At 47.3% G+C, this 27640-nt stretch overlaps 2 pseudogenes; one reads left to right on the top strand and one right to left on the bottom strand.

The window, feature by feature from the left end:
- Positions 1 to 4629: 4629 nt before the first annotated feature.
- On the bottom strand, positions 4630 to 5593 carry LOC110338129 (annotated as a pseudogene).
- Positions 5594 to 20429: 14836 nt separating this feature from the next.
- On the top strand, positions 20430 to 20972 carry LOC110338320 (annotated as a pseudogene).
- The last annotated feature ends 6668 nt before the right edge of the window (positions 20973 to 27640 follow it).

Below are 27640 nucleotides of genomic sequence, written 5' to 3'. Positions count from 1 at the left end.
TTCATTCCACTCTGTCCCCCCATGGATTCATTCCACTCTGTCCCCCCATGGATTCATTCTACTCTGTCCCCCCATGGATTCATTCCACTCTGTCCCCCTCTGGATTCAGTCCACTCTGTTCCCCCGTGGATTCATTCCACTCTGTCCCCACATTTCCTCCTTTACACCCAGCTTCATTTTTAGCAGGGCCTTGATGCAGCTTCCCATTTAAGTTAAATTCAAGAAATCTGGTCCCAAGCCCCAGGAAGTGTTTTAGGGTAGTGTAGACAGGATGTAGACATCAACTGTATCCTGCCTGCCCCCCAAGAGTAACGCCCCTCATTGTTCCTTGCTGGAATGGAGGGGCTCAGTCTTCCGATTCCACCATTCAGAATCATGCAGTAATCGGGTGCCCTCCGGCACGGTTCAGAAAAGAGAATTTGCTTTGGGAATGTTCGGGTTTTATTTTGCCAAGTATTTAATTAAAGGAATACCATTTGTGTAGTTTCAACAGTACTGTATTTGAAAAAAATCATCAAGCAGGGGAAGCGCACAGAGGACAGTGCGGTCCCTGCACTCACCCTGCCCTGGCCAAGATTATCCTTACTTATGGCTTCTCTCAGTACAGTCGGCTTTAGAGGAGCAGCTAAAGGTGGGCATTCCATGGCATTCCCAGCCAGTAATCTCTGGGCTAGGATCTGAGGAAGAGCTTGAAAGGCAGTTGTGTTACTAGGTCCTGGTTGAAGACCCAGTTTAGAACCTCTGGTGGTCTCCAGGGGTGCCACAGCCTTGGGAGAGGGGTCTGTTGTGAAAATTAATATCAACTGGGGATTTCTACCCCACCTTTGATCGTTTAGTTCCCAGATAAAAGACACAATTTTTATATTTGTAATAAGCCTCAAGCTGCACTAGAAGTGGGCAGATGTCAATCCTCCATAACCCTGAGATATGACTATGTTCCGCCTGGGCTGCCCTTACTCTGATTGGCCAGTCCTCATGGCCATATCTTCCTCTCCTCCAAGGCATCTTCTTCTCTCTTGATACATGGTATCTAAGTACGGGGGCCAGCCACGTAGTAGAGTATAGGTTAAAATAGTTGGGTTATTTAAGTTATGATCTTGTCAGAGTAGAGCCTAGTTACATGGCCAGGGTTTTATATATATAGAGAGAGAGTCTGAGTCTCATGTCTGGGAGCATGGGGCTAGGAGGAAGAACCAGACCCCTAGTTACATGGCCAAGGTTTTATATATATAGAGAGAGAGAGTCTGAGTCTCATGTCTGGGAGCATGGGGCTAGGAGGAAGAACCAGACCTGACTTCTATAGGGGTCTGCCATCAGAGAGCTCTGAACCTGACAGAAAGGGGCTTTTTCTTTTTTTCTTTCTATTTTTCCTTTTTCTTTTTTTCTTTTTCTTTCTTTCTTTCTTTCTTTTTTTTTTTTTTTTTTTTTTTTTTTACAAATATTTACTGAAAGACTACAATGGGCCAGAATAACTCTGACCCAGATTTGGTTTGGAATTAGTGTGGACTAGGAAATGGAACATAGACACTGGATTTTACTGAGTGAGCGAGTGACATCTTGTTGTTTGAAAAGCCAATGGTGTCAGAACCTCTATCCACTCCTGAAACTGGCAGGGATTTCCTGGGGGACTGGGGAGTTGGCTTTAAAAGAACAGCCGCCCCCTTAAAGCCAGCACTGACCCAACACTGACTTGCCATCACGGGCTCCTGTCAACTTATTTTTAAGTTAACTTTTGTTTTGTTTTGTTCTCTCGAGACAGGGTTTCTCTGTGCAGCCATAGCTGTCCCGGAACTTACTCTATAGACTAGGGTGGCTTCAAACTCAGAGATTGGCCTGCCTCTGCCTCCCAAGTGCTAGAATTAAATGTGTATGCTACCACGCCTGAATCTGGTAATTAATTTTTAATATATAAGTCACAGAGGAATCTGCATAAATTTGGAAACTTGACAGATAAAGCACTTGGCCCCAACTGTAACCTTTGCTCTCTCTCTTTTTTTCTTTTTTAGAATTATTTAATTTATTTTATTTATGAGTATACTGTAGCTGTCTTCAGACACATCAGAAGAGGGCATCAGATCTCATTACAGATGGTTGTGAGCCACCATGTGGTTGCTGGGAATTGAACTCAGGACCTCTGGAAGATCAGTCAGTGCTCTTAACTGCTGAGCCATCTCTCCAGCCTTTCTTTCTCTTTTAGAGTGGTAATTATATTTTTAATTTGATATGAATTCTTATATGTCTTTTCTTCATGTTTCATTGTGTTCTGTTTACTAGTACATACATGTAACTCAGCAACCTGTGTGGGTCAACAGTTCACATGGGGGACTGCTTTAAGTCAGTTAGAGATCTGCTCATCTCTCACATCTCAGGGCTTCTGCAGATGAACAACCAGAGGCTTGGACCACACTCAGGCCTTCTTGCAGCAGGTGAGCCATGGTGTGTGTGTGGGCAGGTCTTGGGTTTACAGTTTGGTCTGCACGTGCCTTCAGTGGCTGGGATCCAGAGTGCTCCTCAAGGCTCATGTATGAAAGGCTGTTGAGAGATAGTAAAGTTTCAAGAGGTAGGACCTGCTGGAAGGAAGTTAGGTCATGGGGAGGGTGTTCTTTTGAGGGGATACTGGGATCTCAGTTGCTTCCTGCCTCCTTTATTGCTTCCTGGTCACCATGGGGTGAACAGGTCTCTTCTGCTATGATGCATTTTTGTCACCTTAGATGGATACCATCAAGGCCAAACAACTAAGGACTGAATCTAGCGTCTGAAACAAACCTTTCTATTTCATAAATTGTTTGCCTTCAGCGTTTTGTCACAGTGGTGGACGGTTAGTGTAATACCCGTTCCCGAGTCTGCCTGTGCTTGGGCCTGGTAGCTCCTTTTGGCCTACGGTATCACTGAATGGCAAATCACTCAAAGGACAGAGGATCTTAGTAGAAGGAACCTATTTGTTCCTCCCTTCCTTAGAATGCCTTCATGGTTCCTCACTGCTCAAATACTGTAGTGAGTCCTTCTACATGCTAGAAAAGAGTATTTGAGATACTGCCATAGCTAGGCTCAGCTTTGTCATCATAATTCTAGAAAAACAAAATAAAAACCACTTATAATTCTCCTCCTGACAAACTCACTCAGCCCTCTTTGCCTGGAAGACCAACTCTCAGTCTCAACTTGACCTCAAGATTGCCTTCTGATTGGCCTGCCTGATGCACAGACCTGGCTGGATGGCTTTCTTTGTGGTCCACAATACCTCGAGCTCCTTCAAGGGGGGTCATTATCTCTTTCACCCCAGTCTCAAGCCCCCAGCAGGGCTGCAGGTGAGACACACAGACCGCCTGGACAGAATCAGTGCAGGTGAGACACACAGACCACCTGGACAGAATCAGTGCAGGTGAGACACACAGACCACCTGGACAGAATCAGTGATTGGGTGTGTTATCTTGGTGGACAGTCCCCCGCTTCTGGGAGATAAACTAGGGACACAAGAAGGCAGTGCTGGCAAGAGAGTCCTAGGGCAGTCTCAGTGTCCATGAGCACGGAGACTCATGGAGCGTATTTCTGAAACCACCTCCCAGACCAAACCACTCCCCTTTCCTTCATCTGGTCCTGAAAGCTGTTGAAAGGGATTTGTGCCAAGGCTGTGGTCTGCAGTCTCACAGAGCTGGCCGAACTCCTGTGGCAGCTACATCTTGTTTGAAAAGCCAGTGGTGTCAGAACCTCTACCCACTCCTGAAACTGGCAGGGATTTCCTGGGGGACTGGGGAGTTGGCTTTAAAAGAACAGCCGCCCCCTTAAAGCAATGGTTAGGCTGCGTTACCTCCAAGTGGCTCTTTGCCTCAGACTCTTGTTCCTGGCAGAGCTGGGGAAAGCCCGGATGCTCTACCATCTCCTCTCACTTCTCCTTTCCCTGAACAAATCAGAGGGAAAGGCTCTCTTTATTTCTTTTCTCTCTCCTTAACATAATCAAACGCCACCTTCCTATAAAAGTATTGCAGAGTGTTTTTAAAGAGACAGAGAGTAGAATATCTGAGACGTCAGCATGGAGTTTGCCCCATCCGCCTTCTATATAAAGCATTTTAAAGATTTCACAAAATTGTACATTTATCAAAAGCGGATGTAATACACATGTAAAATATGGATATCGGCTTACCCATGACCAGTGCCTCGGAAACCCGCATGCCTCTCTAGGAAGACATGTCCCACCTTCCTAGCCCACAGAGAACTGCTACCTTGAATTTAGGGTGGCCTGTCCCTATGCTTTGCATTAGAATTTTAAATCTATCCATCTGTTTGTCTAGTTCCCAACGAGATGCTTTTGAATTTTCTATAACTGGAGAGTGACATCTTGTAACCTGTCCTTTTCACACACATACCCCACACCGCAGAGTGAGGCACATACCCTGTTTATTCATGTGTGCTGCTGTATGGTGAGCAAACAATACAGGGTGTGTGCATACAGTTTCCCAAGTTGCTTCTTCTGATAATGTGGAAATTTTCTAGGATTTTCTTTTTCAACTTCAAAATATGTTATTGAAGTCAACAAGCTTTTTTTTTTTTTTTTTAATCCTAGGGACCATGTGAAAGCATATATAGCATCCATCTTATTATTTCTATCCTTTAAAAACTGACTTAATTCGTTTCTTTTTCTTGTATAAAAACCCTTATGTGGTAGCCACAGCTGGAGCCTGGGTCCTCTGAACAGAGACTCTGGTGTGGGTTTTCACAAGATGATCAGTGAATTCCTTACTGGGTGAACACAGTCACTTTCCAGAGGTCAGGGGTCAGGTAGCTGCAGGTCTTGGAGGTGGCATAAAAAGTGGCCTTGGCAAAGTTGCCCAGGGTGGCAGTGCAGCCTCTGGCTGAAGTGTAGCAATCATCTATACCGGCCATCATCAGGAGCTTCTTGGGCACAGGAACAGAGACAATGCCAGTGCCCCTGGGGGCAGGGATGAGCCGCACCAGCACAGAGCCACATCGGCCTGTCACCTTGCATGGAACAGTGTGGGGCCTGCCAATCTTGTTCCCCCAGTAGCCTCTCCGCACAGGGATGATGGAAAGCTTGGCCAAGATGATGGCCCCTCAGATGGCAGTAGCAACCTCCTTGGAGCACTTAACACCAAGACCAACGTGACCATTGTAGTCCCCAATGGCGACAAATGCCTTGAACCTGGTCCGCTGGCCAGCCCGAGTCTGTTTCTGCACCGGCATGATCTTCAGAACCTCATCCTTTAGGGATGCACCCAGGAAAATGTCAATGAGCTCAGATTCCTTAGTGGACAGGGAGAACAGGTAGATCTCCTCCAAGGACTTGATCTTCATGTCCTTAACCAGGTGGCCCAGCTTGGTGACAGGGATCCACTGAAGAAGACACCAATCAAAAGGATGCCTCTCGGTGCACGGGGCGATCAGCCTGCCCCGCCAGCGGCCCAGACCTACCTCCTTGTCTTCAACTTTACCTCCATGAGCCCTGACCACGGTGATGGCCTCGACCACAACCACAGCCCCTAAGCCCACTGCCAAATCTGCTGTGAAAGCCACTGCGACTTCCTAATTCTGGGGCCCCGGGTCCTCCAGGCCCTCCCGCTGCACCGATGACACCCGCCATTTGGTGTTTTCCAAAGACGCTATTTCTATCTTTTTAGTGGGGGTTGAAATCATCGTTTTCAATGGACAGTTCAGTGGCATTAAATATTACACATTCTCATTGTGTTTCCATCACCTTGTGCCATTTAGGGTTTTGTTGTTGTTGTTGTTGTTGTTGTTGTTTTGTGACCACAACACATTTGGGAAAAGGGAACCTCAACTGAGAAAATGCCTCCATAAAACTGACCTTCAGGTTTTTGGTCACAGTGTTTATAGTAGCAACAGAAAGCCAATGACTTAGTACTCACCCCCAGACCTTTCCATTTTCCCAGACTGAAACTGTGCCAACTCAGTAGTAACTCCCAGGTCTTCGACGTGGCTCAGTGGGGAAAGGTGCTTACTATAAACCCAGTGCCCTGAGTTCTCGCCCTGAGACCCACGCGGTGAGAAAAGACCCAACTCCCACCAGCCCTCATTTGGCCTCCACAGGCAGCTCCCCTCCCAGAAAACAAATAAAATGTAAACAATAACTCCATGGCTCTGGCCCTCGGCCTCACCTACCATTCCGCTTTCTGCTTCTGTGGATCTGACTACCCTGAGACCTCGAATAAACACAAGCAGGGTGCTCCAGTCTCTGTGTTGTCTCATTAGCACAATATCAAATTTCATAGAGGTCGTACACCTGTGGAGAATCCTTTCCTTTCAAAGCTTGAGTAGCACCCCATCATGCGTATTTTTATTAATTTTAGTATGAAATGTCTCTAACTGTTCATTGCTAACTTAGAGATAAGCAATGGACACATTAAAATATTTTTATTTTTTGAAATTATATGTGGTTTTTTCCATAATCACATCATTTCCCCCTTTCTCTTTCCTTCCTCCAACCCTTCCTATGTACCCACCCTTGCTCTCTCCCAAGTTCATGGCCTCTATTTCTTTAAGCGTTGATATGTATATATATATATATATATATATATATATATATATATATATATATATATCTTTCTCTCTCCCACTGTACTGAGAGATGCTCTTACAGTAACACGGAAGGATGCACTGACAAACACATCAGCTGCGAATGGAAGCCCAGCTCACCAAGTGCACCTCCTGGCAATGCAGCCCTCTACGGATTCTGCTGTCTCACCTCCCAACTGGAAACTTCAGTTCACTACTGATATGCAGAGTTAGGAGGAAGCCTGGGAAAAGCCGACACTGAAAGCATGATTCCTACTGACTTCACACTGTTATAAACCTGAAACAAGCTCGGTGCCATGGCCAGAGTCTGGGACCACCTGTGCTTACCCCTCTGCTATCCATCCACTCTGGATAAACCCTTATGTGCTTCACCTCCTGCTGACAAGATGCCCATTCAAATCTCCAGTGCCAACTTGGTGTATAACAAGTGGGGCTGCTCTGTAGTCGTTTACTTTTGACTTGTTGAGGAATCACTGCGCTGTTTTCCAGGGAAGCTGGGCGATTTTACTTTCTTGGCAGTGCTGCCCAAGAAATCCAGTTTTTCCACTGTTTTTCATTAACACTTGTTGTTTTCTGTTTGGTTGATTTTTTTCCCTCCTCTTTAATAGATATAGATGAGGTGAGTCTAGGATATTGACCATTCTTGTTCCCTAATGTACTGATACCTTAATATACACCTGTGCACCTGTGAAAATGTCCCAGCAACTGTAATTAGCAGTGAAATTACTGGGAGGTGAGATATGTATGACATCTTCACAGTAGCAGTGCCAGCTACATTGCCACCAGGATCAAGCAGAGGCTCTGGCACTTGCCACTGCCAAATTCTTTTTGTCTACAGTGTGTGGTTCTGGGGGTTGACCTCCGCTCGACTTTAGTAGTCTGTTAGTTAATCCCCATGCCAATTCCATGCTGATCTGTGTGGTCGGTTCAATGTGTTTTTTATCTTTGACGGATCAGTTCTTTGCTCAGCTAAGGGAGTCTCCGTGGAGGCAAGGACTTCTCCATTGAGCCACATTTCCAGCCCAGATTCTCAATTTTCACTGGCTTACTGGGCATGACATTGCATTTCCTTGTGACTTCGATTTGTATTTCTATAAGTAATGAGACTGAACATTTTGTCACATGTCTCTTGGTCACATTTGTTTCCTTTTATGGAAGATATATCTAGGTTTCTTTACCTGTTTTCTCTTGGATTACCTGTTTTAGTTTTAAGGTGTTTTAACCTATCCTACCATGTGATGATACTGAAGGCAAAAAGCCTTCCTTGACCTCCTGGTGCCTGAAGGATGTAAGCCTAAGGTCACGGCTTTGCTTTCCAGGTTCTGCATGGACTGGCATGGCTAATTACTGTCATGCCTTGGCTCCCACTCTGTGGGTTATACACATCAGCCATTTACAGCACAAAACTGCTGAATGAGAGCCATGCTTTTGACAGTAAGGACCCCGAGGCTCAGGGAAGTAAAATGACTCAGATCAGCAATACCCTCAGTCAGGAAGTACAGAGCTTGAATTCAAGTCTCTAGCTCCCGGGATCACTGGATAATCTCTCCACCTTGCTCCTTTCACCAAAGTATAAAACCTGGTTTAGCTTAACATTCAAATGCCCCCCCGGGGGGGGGGGGAACGCAGACCCACTGATTCCAGTTCATTTGTTTAGCTTCTGCGGGAGTGAACCAGAGGGTCTGAAATAGGACAGGGAAAGGACAAAGGTCAAAGAGGCAGCCTGGGGGAGAGAAAGTGTGGCTTCCCGGCTCTTCTCACTTAAGCTGAACTCGGATTAGGAGTTGCTGATGTGGATGGGAGGGGCAGGGTGGGGCAAGTGGTGACATCAGCAGAGAGGATGACGGGATGACGTAGCCTTTTAGCCTGGATTGAGGAAGTGAGTACAACCAGGAAGTGAGTGTTGGAAACAGTGTATCTTAAAGTCTTTGTACTGGCCTAAGACGGTATAAAGGATTTACTAATTTGCTTAGGAAATAATAACTTACCCAAACCAGAATTTAGCTAAAGGAGCACTGCCTCCAACATGACTGGAAGATAGCCCTGTACTAATCAGGGTTGTTAAAATCTGTAAAAAAGAGAAGTGTGTAACAGAATTGAAGTTTAGGGTTGCTGAGAGTTTATGCTAATGGTTTTTTTTTCTTTTGGTTTTTCAAGACAAGGTTTCTCTGTGTAGCCCTGGCTGTCCTGGAACTCACTTTGTAGACCAGGCTGGCCTCAAACTCAGAAATCCGCCTGCCTCTGCCTCCCAAGTACTGGGATTAAAGGCGCCACCACGCCCGGCTATTCTAATGTTTTATTCACGAAGATTGACCTCCAGCTGGGCTCAATTCCCATAACAAAAGGAGACAACCTGGACATAAAGTCAGTCATTAGCCCTATCCCTATATCAGAGAATATGTCTCTAAGGGGCAGCTCAAGGGGACTGTACCAGGTCCCAATCATCAGTAAGTCCTGGTCTGTCATTGATTTCCCTGTCCACTTATAAGGAAAGTCCTAATTTTGCCATGTGGGCAAGAGGAACCTGGGCAACAACTATTCAAAGGGAGCAAGCAACACTGATGGACTTAAACCATTCTGGCAGTATCTTTGTTGTGTGAATCCCCCGTCTGCCCAAGCGGTTAGAGGTATAGTCTTCTACCTCTGTTTAAATGGTTCAGAGTGTGACTGGGGCCAGGACCTGGAACATCCATAAGGATGACAGCATATGTGGAGTATATAAGCCCTTGCTAACATGAAAACGTTTGCTGCGGTCCTAGTCCACACATGACGGCGACACAACACATCATGTCAGAGGTGCAAGATGGGGGCACAGCTGTCCACCTCACAGCAGTGGGAAACAAAGGGGGAAAGACAATGGCTGAGGCCTCAGTATCACCTTTGAGAGCACACCCTCCCTCGATCCTCCCACAGACAGCCAGACGACATCTCAGAGTGCCCTACCTCTGAAAGGTTCTACCCCATTTGAATAATGCCACTCTGGGGATGGGGTGGGGGAGGGTGAGTAGAAGTTCTGTCCCAGATCCTAGCAATTCTGTAAAATTTTTCTTGTCATTCCTCTCTGAGCATGAGAAAGGCCTGGGGGTGGGGGTGGGATGGCCCAGCCCACTGATTTGGGATCAAGTGTTCAGACTCTTAGCTGTGGTCACAGAGGGTGAAGACCTGCATGGGAAAGAAGGAAGATTAAGAAAACACCAAGGAGCTGGGCGTGGTGGTGCACGCCTTTAGTCCCAGCACTCGGGAGGCAGAGGCAGGCGGATTTCTGAGTTCAAGGCCAGCCTGGTCTACAAAGTGAGTTCCAGGCCAGCCTGGTCTACAAAGTGAGTTCCAGGACAGCCAGGGCTATACAGAGAAACCCTGTCTCGAAAAACCAAAAAAAAAAAAAAAAAAAAAAAAAAACCACCAAGGATGTTAATAGAGTTTCCAGAAGACTTTAAAAGCCCAGTGTGTCACACACGCCTTAGGTGCTACAGGAACTTAACAGTAAAGTCTACCTCACTGTCTTGCAATATGGTGTGCTAGATCACTATGGTCTTTGTCTTCACATGTTCGTGGTCTTCACCCTAAAGAAACTTACAAATAATCAACTTATAAGTAATTAATGACCAGTCTTTGGATGCAAGATGATGGTAGGGTGCTTGATAGTGTTTGCCAATTTCTGTGGTATAAAATGGTAGATTTTAATGGTACCAACATGACACTAAAACAGGTAAATCTATTTCTCAGAGCAAGTGTCACCTGGCTACTCACCAGAACGCAAATGACATCGAGGGAAGGCGTGGCCTTCCTACTCCACATAGTGTCGCCCAGGACCAACATGCGGTTGGCAATTATCTATTAAACAAAGTGGATTCTTTAACCCAGCGTGGGGGTTTTTGTGAATTGGCTGTCTCACTGCTCTGGTGGCCTCTTTGCTTGCGTTCCTCTGTGCAGCTCTCCCAACAGCCGTTTGTTCTGTCACATCTCAGGCCAGACAGCCCCAGCCCTGGGTGGTTTCTGCTACCAGACAGACTCAGCCAGAAGCATGGACACCTGTGTTCTTGTCACGTCTGTGTGGTTGTGTCCAATCTGGGCTCCCAGCACCTGCCCTCAGATGGCTGCTTCTTCCTCTGCCCGCGGGGGCTCCTGATACATAACAGAGCTCACACACATTGTGTCCTGCAGGATGGATGGGAGGAGAAGCTTCTGGGATGGAAGGATAGATAACCACCCATGCTACCATGGGTCCAAGAAAGAGTCAAATTCTCTCTATGTGAGAGGACAGAGAAACTGATGAGCAAAGGCACGCCTGCCTCCGAGTAAGGATGATTAAGGAATGCTGAGGACGGTTCTGCTGGAGGCTTCAGGCACAAGAAAGACCTCTCAAGCTGAGGAGGGTGTTCAGAGGGTGGGAACTGGCCTTATCGGAAGACGACAACCCCTCATTCCTTAATTGTTAGGTCATCCAGCTCTGGAAGCAGGGTGAGGTGTCACCATATGAACCCCACCTTGACTCATTGCTTTCTAGAGGTCATAACCTGTTGAAGGAGGAGAAAGACATCTGGCAGGACAATCTGTGAAACGGGGTGACAGCAGGGAGCTGCATCCCAGACAGTGATGGAAGGGCTATGCGAGATCCTGTTGGCCCAGAGCTCAGTATGGAGGCAGGCAGTGTACAGTAATCACTCAGTGAAAGCAGGAAGACCTTGTGAGTGTGGATTATCTGTCTGACGCAGGGATCTATCCTCTGCCCCTCCCCTATACCCCCAGAACTGAGAAACAATGCCTGACATATAAGCACCCAATGTTCGTTGGAGGAACCAGGGAACAGATGACATAACTACTTTCTGGTATCAGCTCAGGGAAGACAGCTCTGTCCTAAGCCCAGCTTCTACTTCGAGGTGCTGCAATCCACTTCTTCCTCCTGCTGCCCCTCTCAGTTCTGACAGGCAATGAACTCACAGGGCCTGTGACTCAGGGCAGCCTCTACTTCTCTAAACACTTGGTGGAATCCCCAAGGCAGCTTAGGGTGAACTGACATCTTGGGGTACAGCTGGGTTCACTTTCCCACTAGATGAGCACTGGTAAGCAGGCTGGAGCTGGATGTTCTGTGTTGGGAAAGGGAACAGAATGTTCAATGCTAGAAGAGAGACCCACTCAGGCCCCCACAAAACAGGAAGTGAGCTCAAAGCCAGGGCCATACCACAGCTTCTGTTTGAAGCTCAAATCTCCTCTTCCTCTGACCTTGAACTTGCCTTCATCCTGGAATGCTGCTCACAGCTGGGGAAAGAGGAGAAGATTCATGGATAATTAAGGAATTAGCTATCAAAGATGAACTAGAGGGCCAGACTGAGCTATGACTTGATGCCTGGGCAGAAAGATTGCATTTCAGTCCCCCCAGAGGCAGTCGTCACTCCCCAGCCTCACATCTCCTTCCTCAACTTCCAAGGTCCTTCCCTCAGATCCACCTATAGTGTCCAGGCCTCTGCAGCTTACCTGAAACAGTGAACCAGAGCTGATCTTGGGAGGTGACACCTCTCTGTGTCCTGGTTCCCTAAAAGCTCCAAATAGCTTATCTGGCTACGTCCAGATCTGGGGGAGGTGGTAGTTGGGGTCCTCTTCACACATAGCACACAGTAGCGGTATTATAGACGTGGACTTCCCTCATCCTGTGTTTTGAGATTTTGTGTACCTCTGTCCTAGTATCACATTTTCTTTTATAAGAACATGGCTTTTCATGGTGTAGTTACACATAAGTGGAGACGTAGTGATGAAACACCTTCTGGGAGGGCACCAAATGGGGCATTCAATTACTTAACTCTAGAATCTATAATCACCATCAACAAGAAGTCATCAGAGAAAAAAAAAAATAGGGCCCGGCACTGAGACTGACATTGTCTGTAATAATGACAAAGTAGATATCAAGGTGTCTGTTGATGACAGACAGGGCACAGAGAAGTAACTGACTTGTCCAAGATCACACAGTGAGCAAGCGGCAGAGTTGGGATACAGCCCTTTCTCCTTTGCCCCACCACTTAGACAGAAGGAATGCCCCCAGCGGAGGGCTTTTTCCATAGTGGACAGAAAAACTGCATCAGATCCAGAACTTGGGAGTAACCCATCACTGCTTCCCAGATGTGCCAAGTCCTGCCTCCCTGGAGCAGATGTTGGCTGGCCTGTGCAGCTGCCCCAGATGCTCCAACACATCTAACTACTTTCCCTTGAGGCCATTTTGCCTTTTAACGAGCATTTTTTTTTCTGTTTGTTTCTTCTAATATAGACCCTGCACTAAACACTTCCTTTTCACTGCTCTGGCCCAAGGTTTGGGTAATCTTAACCCCGCAGGGCTGTGTAACATCAGTAAGACTCCAAGAACCCACAACTTCTCAATAATGCTGAACAGGGTGAAATTTCCCAGTAACCGCCTCCCCCACCTGACTAATGCTCTAGCTTCGCAGAGCAACGTCCTCTTTTTGAGGAACCTAGTCATTTGGCTTGGAGTCTTTGCTTGCTATTCTGGAATGCCTTCTGAATCATTCACTTTTTTACTTTTGAACTGATTCACTTTTTGCATTTCCTTGTATAGCAACTCCATCTCCCTCAAGGCTGAGCCCCATCACCAGCTTCCCTCTGGGCCATCTACATCCACTGAACCCCATTCCCCTGACGTTTATTCTGTTGTCATCATAGACCAAAGGATACAGATCCCATTCAGACTGAGTCATTTCATTTTGTTCACACCAGAACACTAGGAAGACAGTATTATGTCTACTTCACAGACTGTCAAACTGAGCCTAGCCTATGTCACACAAAAGAAGAGGGTAAGGATCAGAAGCTGAGCCTGCCCCAAACTCCAAAGCCAGAACCTGGAAGGTGGCTATTTGCAGACCCTATGGCTGCTAGGTGGGTTGTGGCATCAGTTGAGCCCCATAGACTGTAACTCCCATGCCATCAAGTCCTGCACTGTATCCGGAAGTCGCTTCAATCCTGCAGACGCTGACTCCTGTAGGGGCCTCTCTCTCCTTTCTCTGTGACCATTTGAAGCTTCTCAGCTTTGTTTCCCATTCCCTGAAGTGCTTGGGAGCAACTTGCATCCATTACACACTGCATGGAGTGGTCCCTGGCATGGCCTGCAGAACCCAATGGGCATGTGTGCTACTGGGAGGTCAGCAAGGGGAATTCTCAGAATCGCCGCTCCAGGATAGTGTTGCCACACAACCCCTCATGACAGTTTTCTGGCCTCAAGTGGCAGAACCTTCAGACAAAGGGCTCCGTACACATTTAATGTGTATTCATGGGGATGACTTGGCAAGCGCGAGTGTTGCTCTCCCTCTCCCTTCTTCGGAGTCAGGCTCCTGAGCTCCCTGAGGGCAGGAAGGTTGGAGTCCTTGGGAAAACAGAGGCTGGGGTGAGTGAGCACAGTGGCCCGGAGCCAGAGTCTAGATATGGGTGAGGCTGAGGCTGGCTCATCCACAGGGGCAACACAAGGACAAGCATGGGGCAGGAGGGGACTGCAGAGCCAGGTGAGGTAAAAAGGTCTGAGCAGAGTGACAGGAAGCCAGCTGTGGCCTGCACGTGGGGACACTGCTGTGGTTTAGTGCCTCATCTCTGACTTCCACTTTTTGGTGTGTTTTGTTTTGTTTTTTGTTGACAGAGGCTCTCACTCGGTAGCCCAGGCTGGCCTCATGCTTTCAACAATTCCTCTGCTTCAGCGCCCCAATTATTAGGGTTCCTGATGTGAGCCGCCCCAGCCAGCTGCAGTCTTCTGTACCTGTCAGTGTTGCTTTGTCTGTGTTCTGTTTGTGATTCGTGCTAGTTCTGTGTGGCACCTCTGGACTCTTCCAGCCTGGCTTGGTCTCACACATGCCTCTGCCATAGCAGTTATTGGCTTGTGAGGCTAGGGCCCAGAGCACACTCTTTGCCTTTGATAAGAGTAGTCTGCCAGGATGCTAATGTTTCCCAGGCTCTAACCTTACCCAGCACCTCACTGTCTGTTCCCACCTTAGGGCTGAGCATGATCGTTCCACCTGGGAGACATGTAATTGAGGCCCAGAGATGGAAAGTCAGTACCCCAAGGCCTCAGAAAATAGCATTCACGCCTCAGGCAGAGAGCAGTGCATTTGGGGTAGACTACCTGTCTCTCCTGCTCAGGGCTCTCAACTGTTGGCTTTGGCCTGAAGGACAAGTGTTCTCTCTGGCTCCTCCTCAGGGCAAAGTAGAGACGTAGTCTGGTAAGGGGAAACAATTGAAGTGACAGTGGTAATAACAGCAGCAAACTCCAACACAGCATCCACTCCATCAGGACCAACTTCCCCCTCCATCTTTTTCATCATCCATCAGAACAGTGTTGGCCTGTGAGGCCAGACGGCCCAGGTATGAATTTCAGCTCTGCCACTTCCTGGCTGTGTGACTTCAGAGAAGTTATTTTACCTGTCTGGGCCTCAGTTTCCTATGTCAAGAACAAGCTGTGCTCATACTTGACAATAGCACTGTAGCAGCAGTAAACAGTACATGGGTATTCCCCTACTTACAATGTAACGGAAAATATTATTAAGTCAAAATGCACTTGATACCCTTAACCTATGGAGCATCACATCTCAGCCCTGCTTCTTTAAACCTGCTCAGAAGCTCACATGGGTGAAAATAACACCAAGCTGATGCTTCGACGGGGTGAGGAACGTTCGTGGCGTCCATGGAACTCTCAACTTCCTCTTTGCTTGGATTATGAGAGGTCATCAAAAGAGAGAACTGTTGAAGGGAACAGCTCGCTCTCAGGTTGTGAGCAGAAGAGAGGTTGACCCAGTGCACATGCCTATGAGCTCAGCCCTGGGAGGCGGAGGCAGGAGGATCTCGTTGGAAGCTGCAGGAGAGGTGCACTGATGCATGGGCACACAAGTACCCCTGAGTTCAGATCCCCGCATCGGCACACAAGTACACCTGAGTTCAGATTCCCAGGGCCTGCAGAAAAGCCCCAGGGTACAATGCATATATAACCCTCATGTTGGCGGGAGGGGACTCATGGTGACAGAGGATTGATGGTGCTTGTTGACAAGTCAACTAACCTAGTCGAGGGATGATGACAGTGTTGGGACAGAGAGTGTCTCAAGGGACTAAGTCAGAGAGCAATAGAGACATTGGCTGTCTTCCTCTGGCCTCCACATGTGCTCCTTGTACACGCCCCTCTCCCATATCCCTGTACATAGGCTTACACCATACACACGGAGAGTGTTGGAAGCTTACTTAAGCTACATGGGGGGAGACCTTGTCTAAAAACAAAATGATATTGTAATCGACAGTTGTGCTCTTCATTTACAAATGGGAACCAGAGAGAGTAAACAAGCTGCTTAAAGTCACACAGCTAGTTACCGAGCTTCAAGGAGGGGGATTTGAACTCAGATGTGTCTGACATCACAATTCAAGTCCCAGAACCACACTGCCAGTCCTTGGGGTCATGGAAAAATGCAGTGCCTGGCTCTGCATCGAAAATGGAAACATGAGTCACCAGCTCTCCCTGGGGAGGGAGGAAAGCCCAGCTTTAGGGCAGAATGTTCCGCCAGATGCTGGAGAACAGCTGCCAGCACCCTTGAATCTTTTTGATGCTGAAGAAGGAGGGAGAGGAAAGATGGGACAGCAGTGTCTGAGCCAGTGAGTGATGTCTAATTGGGGCCATGCTAGTCTGGCAGGCTTGCTCAGGAAGACTGAGCCCCAAGAAGGCTCCCTCCCACCCCACCCCCACCCCTGGGCTTCTGCTGCCTCTCAGAGCTGCCTCACCCCCTTAAATGATCCAACTGCTTTGTTTCAGCCTGGCTCCAGCGCTGACACGTTGAAATGGGCCTCCGAGCCTGCTGACGAAGACCAGGTCTCTAAGGTCAGAGCAAAAGTAGCATGGGTCTTGCTTGAGGTCTCTGATAATTTCCTGGTCTGCTCTGGTATGGTCAGGAACAGGGACAGTGTGCTCAGTGCCCGGCACCCAGCGAATGTAGGTCATGCTTATGAACCAACCAGCTGCCTGAATCACCAGAGTATGGCGAAGAACGGCGCTTCGGGCGGGGCACAGGTGATCATCTCTTCTGGCTGGCCATCTCGCTAGAACTCCATCCTCTGGTCAGCTTCCACCTTGCTCCCTTCCCATCTGCTGATGACCCAGCTCGCCTTTGCACACATGTTGGGTCTACCCAGGAAAGTTTGGGGCTGGCCAGAGTGACTTTGTAGCATGGATGATTCATTTTGGTTCATGAAGGAGCAAAAGCCCAGGCCTTCCCAAGGCAGCCTCTGCTCTTGTCCCCTGGGCTGGGAATGAGTCATGCTGGCCTTCTTTCTGGAGCTCTGATTTTGGAGTTGCATGGGCCCCCTGAAGCAAACTTCAGTTTCCTTACTCTGTCCCTTGGGAAGCCAGGTGAGTTTAGGAGGGGTGGTAAAGCAGTAGCCACCAGCAGGGTGGATAGCCAAGAGGCGGGGGCGGAGGGAGATTGGGGGCAGACTGGAAATGAAGGACCCTGGAGGCCCTGGGGCACCTCTCTCCATGGCCTCCTCCTCGGCCTGGCCAGGCGTGGCCTGCAGCCTGCATCCAAATTCTTTAGCCAAAAGTGGAAAAACATTCTCCGATTCCACATTGCACAGGAATTTTAAAAAGTGTGGATAAACCATATGACCTCAATTTCCCCCGCCGCAAAATGAGAGTCATCCCAGGGTTTTGGCAAATTCACCAAGGGCAGCAGAAAGGGTAAGGAGAGCTCACTGCCTTGGTAAGATAAATCCGCCCGTCCCGAGAAAGGAGAGCGTCTGAAAGAGTGGCTCTGAAAGACTGGACTCACTTAGGGGATGTTGAGCCTTGAATCAGAGTCATGAGGCTGAAGTAGGCTTCCTTCAAGCTTCCCCTGATATATAAGGAGAAATGAAGACAGGGATCTGATGCAGTGCATCCTTGGGGGTCATCGTCTCCAACAGGATGCTTGGTGTGGGCTGACTCATTTCTCTTCTCCTGGCTACAGATTTCTTTATCAATAAAAGGGGGGAGGTAATTCTTACCTCACCAGGCTTAGTAACTTGGATCCTTACTTAGCGTCAAGGACTGTGTCCTGGGTCATATCAGCCACTGATCAGGAGCGTGAGGTCATTGCACCAGGTAGCCACCAAGGGTCAATGGAACAGTCTGGAAATGGCTAGGAGGCGGTGGCATTCAGTGACACAGATGTCTATCTCTGGGAGGCAGCAGGTGTTCAATAGACTCTCTCCCGAGGGTGGTGATTCTATTGATGTAAAAATAGGAGTGCAGTCTTCACATCAAAGGAAGAACGGCGGGTTCTTATTTTAGTTCATTTCCTTACATTTCTAAGGGGAGTGTGGATGCTCAGGGAGTGGAAAGGCCCAGCCAAATGGAGGCTACCAACAAGCTGATCGGGAGAGAGGGACTCCCATTTTCCCATCTAGGTTCTTCACCCTGTGACCTGGGAAATGTGCCAGCTTCATTGTCCCTCAAGAAGACACAGCAGTTGTGACTACCCAGGGCAGGAACATTTGGATAGAAGCTGGCACAGGTCTCCCAGAAAGACATGGAGGGATTCACAGCAAGAGAAGGAGAATGCCTGTCCCTTCCTGTAAGCTCTGCCCCATGAGTCAAGGTGACAGCTCTGTTGTGGGAATATCCAGGTATCTGGACCGCACCAGTTGTGTGTCTAAGTACGTGGTTCAGTGATGACTATACTAGACAATAGAGTTGACTCCTGTTTGGTGAGCACTGACCGTATGTCAGGCACTGTGCCTGGCTCATGTGTCTCCCTAGCTTACACAGCTCTGTGGCTAGGTGCTCTGTGATGCCTGCCAGGAGAGACTCTGAAAAACTGAGGGACTTTCTCAAGTCCTCAGTCCCCATGGACTAGAGAGTGTGGCCTGGAACCTGTGACCCCCACGGGACCTGAATCCCTCCTGCTCATGTTATCTTCTTCACAGATACACACGACTTCACTTTTGTGACCTTATGGTCCTAGGGTGCATGGCCTGTGAAGCTCTTATGCTAGTGTTTAGCTTTCTCAATAGGCAGTCAACCCCTGCTCCATGCCAAGGTCACAGAGGGAGCTGCTAGAGGTAGGATTATGGCTTTCCAAACTGTTATAAATTCCACATGACAGCAGAGGAAACGGGAGCTCCAAGAGTAAGGGCTGGGGTTGACATAGAACATGCCATCTTGTCCCTGCATTTCTGGGATACTTCCCCTCTGGGATTCACATCACCTGGTGAGGTATGGGAGACAAGGGGTTAAGGAGGCTGCCACCCTTGGAAGTACTGGGCTGAGAAGACTTCTAAGAAACAGAGGGGTAGCTGGGGCTGTGTGTGCCTTGACTTCAGGGCCAGAGGGTCAGAGGTCAGAGGGCCAGAGGGCCAGAGGGCCAGAGGGCCAGAGGGCCAGTGGGCCAGAGGGCCAGAGGGCCAGAGGGTCAGAGGTCAGCTTGGCTCTCAGCTCAGATGCTGGCCCTTGCATTTGGTTTCTAGCCCAGCTTGTCTTAGCCAAGGTGTGGTATCTCGGAGGCTCTGCTGTGGTTTTCCTTCTAGATAATTCTCTGGTCCATCTCTCTAGACCTTCCAGGGGAGGTAGAGGTGGCTGAGGTCCAGGGGCAGTGATCAGAATTTGTGTACTTGATGGCGCCTGTGTTTCAGCCTTAGCACGGTTGCCTTTGGGAAGCCAGGCCATTTAACCTGAGGGCACTTAGCTTAGTGTACATAGGGAAATAATTCCCCAGGGACAGTGAGGTCCTGGCTTCCCTGAACTCTGTGCTTCTTTCTGGTCAGGGAGCAGGTGCTAGGATGCTGCTCCAGGTGACTTGTGCGTCATCACCTGCCCTCCTGCTCTGTCTGTCAGGGAGACCCCAGAGACCGAGGCCAAGGGTCCAGGTTGAGCCCCTGGGACCTAAGAAGTACTTAGATTCCAGGCCTATGTGATTTAGGACCAGCCGTTGGGACTCCTGAATTTCTTCACGGTCCCTGGAAGCTAGGGACAGGATCTTCACAAAGCACCCCCGGCCTCTGCACTTTATGAACCTTCTTGGTGAACTCTGTGCTCTCTGAAATGCCAGAGGTGGGCCTGATGGTTGGTTGTATCATCAAGGTGAGGTCACCAGATGTGTGCCTTCCTAACAACCATGATGCAAAGGAGCCACAAGGTCTGGTGTCTCAGGAAACTGAAACCTCCTATTCTGTCCCAATTCTTAATTACCCCAATTACACACTTGGGGTTCTGGTTAGCCAGGCCCAGAAGAGAGGCTGGGAATTGCAAAGGGGATTTGAAAGGCTTAGTACTTCAGTTCCCTCCTTGGCCTTCATTTCTGTTTTTCCTTTCTTAGGCTATTCTGGGCATTTCCTGTCCCTGGGATAGGTAAAGAAGGGAGTAGGAAGGACACTACTATGGTACCCCCCACCACACTACTATGGTACCTTCCCCACCCTCATCCCCACCCTGGTTCCCAACCCCCATGCCTAGCTCTGGCTTCCAGCCCTTGCTTTCTATCAAAGGGCTCATTAAACTTTCTCCACTTGCAGGCCCTTTACCTGAGAAACCTTTATGTTTTTACATAAGTATTTAAAACAGATAATCAACCCAAAACTTGCTGATAATAAATCATAAAAAATTTTCAAAATCGTTCTTTGGTATACATATAATTTTTCTATTTATTAAAGATAAAGTATTAGTAGCCCCAGTCACTGAGCCGCCGCCGAGGACTCAGCTGCCTCCCCCTCGAGCCCCCTCGCTTCCCGACGCTCCGTTCCCCCCGCCCGCCTTCTCAGGTCTCCCCTTTGGAACCTCCCATCCCATCCCCTCTCCTCTACCTCTATGAGGTTGCTCCCCGCTCCGTTCCCCCCCCCCCGCCTTCTCCCACAGCCGCCTTCCGCAGGCCGTTTCCACCAAGGAAAAGGAATCGTATCATATGTCCGCTATCCAGAACCTCCACTCTTTCAACCCCTTTGCTGATGCAAGTAAGGGTGATGACCTGCTTCCTGCTGGCACTGAGGATTATATCCATATAAGAATTCAACAGAGAAACGGCAGGAAGACCCTTACAACTGTCCAAGGGATCACTGATGATTACGATAAAAAGAAACTAGTGAAGGCGTTTAAGAAGAAATTTGCCTGCAATGGTACTGTAATTGAGCATCCAGAATATGGAGAAGTAATTCAGCTACAGGGTGACCAGCGCAAGAACATATGCCAGTTCCTGNTAGAGATTGNACTGGCTAAGGACGATCAGCTGAAGGTTCATGGGTTTTAAGTGCTTGTGGCTCTCTGAAGCTTAAGTGAGGATTTCCTTGCAATGAGTAGAATTTCCCTTCTGTCCNTTGTCACAAGTTTAAAAACCTCACAGCTTGTATAATGTAATCATTTGGGGTCCGCTTTTAACTTGGACTAGTGTAACTCCTTCATGCAATAAACTGAAAAGAGCCAAAAAAAAAAAAAAGATAAAGTATTAATGAGATCGATGTGTTTATTTATTTGTATACAAATAATAAAACCTCAGAGGCTGGTGAGATGGTTCAGTGGTTAAGAGCACTTGTTATTCTTCCAGAGGACATGGGTTTATCACCCACAGTTGTCCACACATCTATCTCTAGAGGATCCGACACCCCCTTCTGGCCTCCATGGGCATGGGATACACATGAGGTATACATAAACACATGCAGGCAAAACACCCACACACACTGTCCTAGTTATCACTCTTCTGCTATGAAGAAACACCGTGACCGAGGCAATCTATATTTAATTGGACTTGCTTGCAATTCAGAGTGTGAGCCCATGACCACCATGGCAGATGGCAGGCAAGCATGTCACTAGAGCAGTAGCCGAGAGCTCAGAGAACACTTATTTTTCTCAAAGAGGACCTGGGTTTGATTCCCAGAACACTAATGCTGGCTCACAATCATTACATCTGATCCAAGTAGGGAGCAGAGAGAGAGAGCTAACTGGGAATGGAACGGGTTTTTAAAACTTGAAAGCCTGCTCCCAGGGACACACCTCCTCCAACAAGACCTCACCTCCTAATCTTTCCCAAATAGTTCCATCAACTGAGGACCAAGCATTCATTTTACACACACACACACACACACACACACACACACACACACACACACACACACAGGGGATATTAAGATAAATAAATAAATAAATAAATGGTATATGTCAACTCACCCAACTTTGCTTAAGAAATAATTAAACAGCCGGCGTGGTGGCGCACGCCTTTAATCCCAGCACTCGGGAGGCAGAGGCAGGCGGATTTCTGAGTTCAAGGCCAGCCTGGTCTACAGAGTGAGTTCCAGGACAACCAGAGCTATATAGAGAAACCCTGTCTCGAAAAACAACAACAACAACAAAAAAAAAAAAAAAAAAAAGAAATAATTAAACTGTGGCTGAATATTTGATACTACAGGACATAGAGTGTCTTTAACATTTTCCAGTTGCTATTGATATTATAAATAATTAAAAGTTAATTGATTTTTAATAGGGTTAGAATACTGTCTAGCATAAATACTTCATAGAAAATGTCAAGAGAATATTTAGGGTCATTTCAGAAGTTGTTGGGAATTCTGTCTTGATCCTAAGATAAAATTCAACTATTTTTTTTTTTTTATGATTCAAGTCAGCAACTCAAACAGCAATTTTTTAAAATTCAAAAATATACTAAGGTGGTGCGTAATTGCTGATGGAGAGTAGTAGAGAATTTTAAAGTTATTTGTTTTCCCAGTGAAACCACTGTTTCTGTAAGAGTGGGAGCTTTACATACACAAAACACCACTGGGATTCCTGGCACTCAGGTGTGTTGATGCTCAGGCCAAGGTATTTCAGTCTATGTTCATGGCTTTGCAAGGCCAGTTGGCACACGCTGAACAAAGTGTACATGCGCATGTTCAGAACCACAACAGCAGAGAAATCGCATGACGTAAATGGTGAGCACAGCCAGAGACATCTCAGATTTACTGCGTGTTCAGAAAGCTTTTCACATTGCCGTGGTTTTGGCAAGCACTACTTCCAGCTCCAGGACTCACTGCTTAAGACACTGGGCTCTGGAGGACCCAGTTTGTCTGTGATTATGGATCAATGAATGTCTACAATCACTTTTACAAAATAAAGGAGGGAAGTTTTCCTGCTGGTGACCACCTCCCTGCAAGAGCATGCCTCTTGCAAAAGGTCTCCATCTCTCTCCATAAGACGAGAGAGGAAACAAGCGGAAGAGGAAGCACTGGTGCAGAGCTCCAATCCCTACTTTATGGGATAATGTCCAGGATGCTATAACAATCCCCATGGTCTTTAGCCATGCACAATGGCAATCTTGTGTACTGGCTGCTCTGCTGTTGTCTGTCAGCCTACAAGAGGGAAAACACATCTCATAGAAGGGTGCTCCTTCAAATGGAAGCTGCACTAATGGCACATATTGAAGATCAGCAGGAACCATCCCAATGAACAGATTGCAGAGGAAAGAAAAAAGAAAAAGTGAAGGAAGGAAGCCAACCTATGCGTGTCAACCTTTCAGTGAGCCTGCATTGAAGACTCACTACGTGCTAGCCCCAGGCAAGCCCCCACTTTTTTCTCAGAGCTAGATACTGAATAAAATCTTGTCTCCAGCCCTGTATGTCCCTTGAGACCCCTGGGAAGTTCAAAGCTCCTAAGTCCAGGTCTCTGGGCCCCGGAGATGCCAGATGTGGAGCACTGGAGGGAAACCGATGTGGCTAACAGTCCTAACCCAGCTTCTCAGCACTGCTTTCTGTCTGGGAACATGAGTGAAAGAAATATGTTCTCTGTGCTTTCTTCATAATGTCACAGCTTCTCTTTCTCCTAGAGTAAATTGCTGTGGTCCCAGAAGCCACCAGTGGGGACTGGCAGGTGCCACAGTAGGGAACCCAGAAGGGTCTACCCTGTGATAGCCTACTGTGTGTCTCTTGCAGCCAGTCAGCCCAGGCCACACCTCTGCCAATTTCTACAGAAAGCATTCTATAAACACTCACCCGTCTGGAATGCAGTGTTTGACAACTGGGCAGCTCATGAATATGGCTATGTACCTGGGTGTGTGTGTCTACATGTCTGTATTTCTGGGTATGTGTGTGGATGTGCTTGTGTGTATAGGGGGTGTGTCTGTGTGCATTTATGTGTGCATGTATGTATGTATGTATGTATGTATATATGTATCTGTTTCTGAGTGTGTGTACTTGCGGCCGTTTGAGTGTATGTTGTGTTTTTCATGTCAGTGTGTCTGTGTCACCCTGTGTGCTTGTGTTTGTGTCTGCTTTTGGGGAAATATATCTTGCCTCTTTGTATATCTGATTTTCTATGCTGGTGTGGCCTGAGACAAATGTCAATCCACAGGTGCTTAGTATCAGATTTTAGGCTCAGAAGACTGCACAGTGCCCGTGTTAGGGTCTGCCTTCTCTGGACACCTCAGGGACTCAGGAAAGAGGTACTATAACCATTCCCTACTCCAGACAAGGAACAAGTTCAGAGGCCAAGGAAGCTGAGGTGCTGGATGAGCGATCACTCCGACTTCATCTCCTCTGCTGGTCAGGATCTTAGCTTGGCTCCTTCTGGGCTGCTAAACAAGCAGCTGCGACCTTGCCCCTTGGAGTCCATGGGTCTTATGGGGATAAAGCACTAACCATGACTGTAATTAGTTGGTTCAGTGCTTCCCATGTGTCAACGCCCTGCTCTGTGAACTTAGCTTTGAGTCCCATTGTCCTGGGGTTGAGCTAAGGCCACTGCTCTGCTGCCTGCCTCCAGGTTCTGACCTCACTCCCAGGAGAAGCCCCAAGCCTGCTGATGGCCTCCTGCCCTGGCCATATTGGCTCCCTTTCTCTCTCCACCCCAACTCTCTTCTCTCTCTTGAGTACCATGATTTTATTATCCATACGTATCTGACTTTCCAGACACGGTTTCCAGTCATTTCTTTCTTCTTCTGTCTCTCCTAAGTCAGAAAGAGTGGATCGTTAGCTGCGGCCTTCACGTGTTTTCTCTTGCCTGCACTCAGATGTGTAGGATAGTCATATTTTATTAATCAGTATGATTTGTCAAACCCTTTTTCTTCTTCTTCTTTTTCTTCCCCCTCCCCCTCCTCCCCCTCCTCCCCCCTCCTCAGGAGCGGCTGTTTGTGCTCCTGGCTCTGACCTCCTCTAGCCTGCCAACCACATTTATTCATTGACTTGCTGGCCCTTGTGAGATCTCATACCGCTGGACTTTGTTCTGGAACTAAGTTCTCCCAGGAAGGGAAGAGCCCTGTGTACACGTTAGTCCTCATGGCAGACATGCTGTTATGACACTTCATGAGCCACCAAGAATAGAAAGATGGCAACTCGCCCAGCCTATCACAAACAAGGAAGGCCTGGAGGTGTAGCTCAGGTATAAACTGAAGCCCAAACAGAACCTTGGACTGTCACCCCAAGGCTGCCAGCTTCCCAGGCAGCATCCACTCCAACTTTAACTAAAGTCACTGGGAATGTGGGGAAAGAGGCATTAACCGTTTTGCTATTCTTTTTTGTTGTTGTTGTTGTTTGTTTTTGTTTTTGTTTTTGTTTTTGTTTTGGTTTTGGTTTTTCAAGACAGGGTTTCTCTGTATTGCCCTGGCTGTCCTGGAACTCACTCTGTAGACCAGGCTGGCCTCAAACTCAGAAATCTGCCTGCCTCTGCCTCCCAAGTGCTGGGGTTAAAGGCGTGCGCCACCACGCCTGGCTCGGTTTTGCAATTCTTTAAGCTCCCAATTTCCTTCCACATGGCATCTCCTGCAGACTTTTATCCCCAACCCTCAGCTGAACCCCCTAATGTCCTCAAAGACTTGTGTCGTCTGTCCACCATATTAGTGACTGGTTAAGCACTTAGCTGCTCCATCCAGATAATCATAGAAGTCAGGGCTCAACACAATACCAGGAGAGACAAGAGGCCCAGATTCAGAAATGCTCATGTCTGAGCTAAGTCATGACCCAGCTGAGCTAAGTCAATGGTTTCTTGAAGTCAACTGGGGATTTAGTGATATGAAGTCTTTGTGTAATTTTGACCAGTTATTTTTTTTAACTATTTTTCAACATCAGTATTAAGATGTAAAAAACAAACAAATTTGTAAGTTGGATTTCTTTTAAAGCTCCACTAATCAGTAAATATCCTCAAATAGTAGCTATCAGTTGGCAGGATCTGTAAAATACAATTCTACCATGAAGTAACATTAAGCTGAATCCTATTGGGAAAAGAATGGATTTGTGGCTAAGGCTGCGTCACTTTGGGCTTGTCTAGCACACAGGCTTATGTGGTAAGAGCTCTGCTCCCCCCCCCCCACACACACACTTAAAAAATATAAAAAGGTACATTGTGATACATTTTAAATAATATATTTGTTTTGAGTTTCATTGTGTCTTCCTGGCTGGCCTGGAACTGGCTATATAGAACAGGCTGATCCCAAGCTTACAAAGACCCACCTACCTCTGCTTGGGATTAAAGGTGTGTACCACCATGTCCAGCCCCTCATACACTTTAAATATTGTAAATTTCACTCTGTGCAAGTGTACAGTTCAGAATTCCCATCTCACCCCTAGGCACCCATCTCTCTAAAGTTGTCTTTTCTGGACAGGTGAGTGCGAATACGCTATATTATCTGGCAGCCTCTTGGTCTAGCTGCCTTTTCTGGACATGTGAGTGGGAATACGCTATATTATCTGGCAGCCTCTTGGACATGTGAGTGGGAATACAATTCATTGTCTGACAGCCTCTTGGTCTAGCTGCTTTCCTATTATAGAGTTATTATATCAGCTGATGAGAAATGAGGACACTTTCAGTTTGGGGCTATTATGAACAATACTGTGGTCGGTGCTGACTGAAGTCTTTCTGTGAATACATTCTACTTCTCTTAGGTGGATGTTCATACGCTCATCTTAAATTTACATATTTATTTTATACATACACGTAACTTTCTGGGAAACCTCCAAAGTGTTTTCCAAAGAGTTTGGACCATTTTACTTTCCCCTGTCATACCAAGGGCTCCTGCTTCTCCAGCTCCCAGCTGTCACGTGTTCTTGTCTGCCTCTGTGATTGCTGTTGTTCTAGTGTGTGTGTGTGGAGGGCTTCTGTGGTTGCCGTTGCACATCTCTGAGGGTGATGAGCTGAGTCCTACTCCTGTGCTTGCCAGCTAGGGGCCTATCTTCTCTGAGAGATGTCTACACATGTCCAGTTTTTGATTGGTCTTTTGTCTTTTTAAGTTTCCAGTCCTTTTCCAAAGTTGTTTTTGCAAATTTTTTTAAAAATCTTTTTTCATTTTAAGAATTATTTTATTTTGGTCTTGCATATCTGATGGGGGATACTCGTGCCGTGCTGTATGTGTGTAGCATCTTTTCTCCCCCCCCCCCCTTCTTATTGTGGATCGGGCTCAGGTCCTTAGGCTGTGTGGCAAGTGTGTCGACACTCTGACCACGCCTCCAGCCCTTCCTCATCTGCTGCTTCTCTTCTCCCCTATGACTCTACCTCTCTTCCATCTTTATTAATTTATTGACATAGTCTTACAATATTGCCAGATCGGTCTGAAGTTTGTGGTGCTCTTCCGGTTTCTACCTCTGGGATCGTAGGATTACAAAGCGTGCACTCCCACCTCTAGCAATTTTTATTTTCTTTTACAAAACTATTTCTAAATTTATCTTTATTGTTTTTAATTATGTGGGAGGGCATGTACTCACTATGTGTGTGGCAACTTAATGGTGGCTACACCCCCATTTTATTTCCATGAGTTGTAAGTGACATAAAATTATATAAATACCATGGGTATGATGTGATTTGGTCTGTGTATAAATAATGATCAGATGGCCACAATCAAGGTAGACCCATAGAATGGCAATTTTAAGGTACTACGGTTTTGAATCTTTTTTTTTTTTTCCCCTTTATAAATCACTTTTTGGAGTTGTACCTAAGACTCCTACCTAGCCATGGTTTTGAATTTTGAAGACCCACTCCCCTGTGTATCCTTCCAAAAATGTTTGTGTGTGCGTTCACATACACAGATGTGCTTGCACATGAGCTATCTCCCCAGCCCCCATTGTTCTAGAATCCGGATGCATTATTGTCTTAGCCCTTACATTTAAGTTAATGATCCCTTTAATTTTTGTAATGGTG

The sequence above is a fragment of the Mus pahari genome, chromosome 21, assembly GCF_900095145.1.
Source record: "Mus pahari chromosome 21, PAHARI_EIJ_v1.1, whole genome shotgun sequence".
Taxonomy (NCBI): domain Eukaryota; kingdom Metazoa; phylum Chordata; class Mammalia; order Rodentia; family Muridae; genus Mus; species Mus pahari.
This window is presented reverse-complemented; position numbering and strand designations above follow the sequence as displayed.